This window comes from Poecilia reticulata, chromosome 12, assembly GCF_904066995.2.
Source record: "Poecilia reticulata chromosome 12, P_reticulata-male-v2, whole genome shotgun sequence".
NCBI lineage: Eukaryota > Metazoa > Chordata > Actinopteri > Cyprinodontiformes > Poeciliidae > Poecilia > Poecilia reticulata.
Window position 1 is genome coordinate 1,840,544 of NC_088841.1, and position 2,799 is coordinate 1,843,342.

General features: G+C 34.2%; 1 long non-coding RNA gene across 1 annotated transcript; it reads right to left on the minus strand.

The window, feature by feature from the left end:
* Nucleotides 1-278: 278 nt before the first annotated feature.
* LOC145554391 (uncharacterized) lies at nucleotides 279-1,957 on the minus strand. The gene is made up of 3 exons (XR_014090360.1): nucleotides 1,462-1,957; nucleotides 855-969; nucleotides 279-760 (listed from the first exon to the last, which is right to left on the minus strand). It is a non-coding gene; the product is annotated as an uncharacterized LOC145554391 (long non-coding RNA).
* Nucleotides 1,958-2,799: the final 842 nt, after the last annotated feature.

The following is a 2,799-nucleotide window of genomic DNA, read 5'->3' on the forward strand; positions in this document are numbered from 1 at the left end:
ACAAGATAAATTTTCTTGTTCTGTTGGCAGATAATTTTTCTTATTTTAAGAAAATTATACCCTATTTTTGTACTTTTTTTTTCTTGTTTTTGAAAGGGGACTTTTTGCAGTGATATACCTAAATCTAGTTTATTTTTATTGTTGCATAGGATTAAAATATATATTTTGTCACAGCTTTACTCAAGGTTCTTATGCTAAGACAAAAATCCAAAAATTGATCCTGTGAATACTGGAACAAGAGATGTTATTGGCTTGCTGAAATGAAGACATAAGTTCAATTACTTTTAACATCTTTATTACGTTTAAGTTTCACATAAACACAATAAAACATGACTACTGGTCAGAATTTAAAGTCTGGATGGGCATCTGATTCTGAAACAATCCTGTAAAATGACAGAACAATGACGATCTGACACATCTGCTGCACTAAGAGTCAAGCAAACCAAATTGTCCAAAGCAAAAAAAAAATCTTGGGATTAGATGTCAACAATAGGAGCTTCCCCCGCAATGAACTTCTTCCAGTAAGCCATAGCCTTTTATATGTGGAAGTCTTGCCTCAGTTACGGACAGCGTTCTCAAGACGTCTGTCAGCAGCACAGAGAGGAGTGGCCACACACACGGATGCTGAAAGGTGTAGTAGCTGTGATGTCCTCCTTTCAGAAGATCAGGGCAGGCATGGTTCCAATGGCCAGTAGAAAGTTGGTTTCACGATCACCACAGAGCTGAAAAGTGGTCTTGTTTGAAGTTGTTGGGTCATCTGCTAATTGGAGCACAGACAGAAAAACAGTCACAAAACAAACCACGTTTTAGGGACTAATCAGTGTAATGATGAATCAGTATCATGAATTTCTTACCTCAAGAATGTGAAGGATGCCGTCACTTGCAATTCCCAAAGTTTCTTGTAGATGGTGCAATACGTGATTGGAGATGTGTCTGGCATAGGCTTCACCATGGCAACAGTTTGGTTTACTTGAAAAATAAAACAAGTCTTATTTTAGTTTATGTGCTCAATTACAATATTACATGAATTCAAGATGGCAAGAAAGTTATTTTAATTAAATCAAACTAGGACTACTTAAATTCACAAATCAAAAATAAGTGTTTAAAATATCCTGGTAACAGTGTGGAATATCTAACCTAGGCTTTTAGACTCATTGCATTTAAGTTTTTAAATTACAGCACATCAAACACCCTCAGTTAGTGAAATACTAGGCGGAATTGCTCTTTAACCATTTCCCGAATCAAAAGCTACGAATGAGAAGCCATATTAGCTATGTTAAAAAACGGAAGCTACCAAGACTCGTGTCGATATTTTTAAGCCACAGCTATTGTGGTTAATAACTGTTCAAAGCTCATATTCACAAGAGCGGCTCTTTAACCGCGGATGAAAATTGGCATATCACGACATGCTAACTAGCTTCAGTTAGCTTATCTTAGAAAGACAGACAACTTTAAACTTACCTCTCAGTACAGCAGCTGTAGGGTCTATACACGTAAAAAAGTCCTCCATCTTCATTCATGTCCAACCGAGATTAGAGAATTTGCCAAAAGAAAATCTTATAAAAGTACAGTAGATAAAAGCTTAGTTAGGCTGTTACAACTGAATCAACCGTTAATCAGGGCAGTTAAATGATCTCTGGCGTTGCCGTTAGTGATGTGCGGATTGATACTGAAATATCGATTCTTCCGATACCAGAACTTAATTCTTTAAAATCTATTGTCAGATCCAAGGATCAATACTTTCAACACTTTAGTAATTTGAGATAATGTAGATTAACAAGAGCAAGTTAGAAAGTAACTAAATTATTGAGATCTTGCCGAAATGAAACGTTGTTAATGGGAACTACTTTTTCTTCCGCCTGGTGAGTATGTAATGTGTAAGGACGTAATGCCCAAGCGCAGCGTGCTGCTGACGCTCACTCACTCAGAAATGAACATGTTGACAGATTATAAAAAAAGTGACATGAAGCTATTTCAGCTGTCATTTTATAGTAGTTTTAATAATTAAACAAGGATGTGTTTAGTAGGGTTATTACTTTACTCATTTTCTTTTTTTAGTTTGCAACTCCATTTTCATATGTTTTGTATATTTCTGCTGAATTAAAATAGCTTATAGTAAACGAGATTGTTCTCAATGTACTTCTGAGTTTAAAATGAGTGCATCAGAGTACATTGTGTTCTTTTTATGAAGCCAAGATATGGATTACATTTATTTTTTATTTAATTAAGAAACAAATTAATTGTCTTTTGCACAAAGTATGGGATCTGTATTGCCAATACCAGCTTAAATTTTACTCTGTATTGGATCGGAAAGAAAATCTGTTGTATCGAACATTAATACTATCTCACTGACATTTTGGGCGCTTTCCCATGTGGATTGTATGATGTCATAAAAGGGGTTACAAACATGATGAATAAAATATTGTTCAAACTAATATTAGTAACTTATAAAGTAAGAATTTGAAATATAAACCAAAAGTTAAAATATTTATCATGACATTGAGCGAATCAATATTGTTGATTCTAATCTCATTGTGTGGAATACCAGCCATTTCAAATCACACATCAATAGAAATTTCATGACATGTCAGTAAGAGGTCCAACATCTTGCATCAAGAAGATCAGATTAAGAAGGTCCTTAGCAGATGGAAACATGCCAAGAATTATCTTGATATATAAACTGATATTGTTTCTGAAATTGTTGTGTTAAATGTCAATCGTTTAAATATTAAATTACAATTTCCTGTACACTCTGCCAACTTATACAAGAATATAAGTTCATGGGTTTTTTTAATTTTT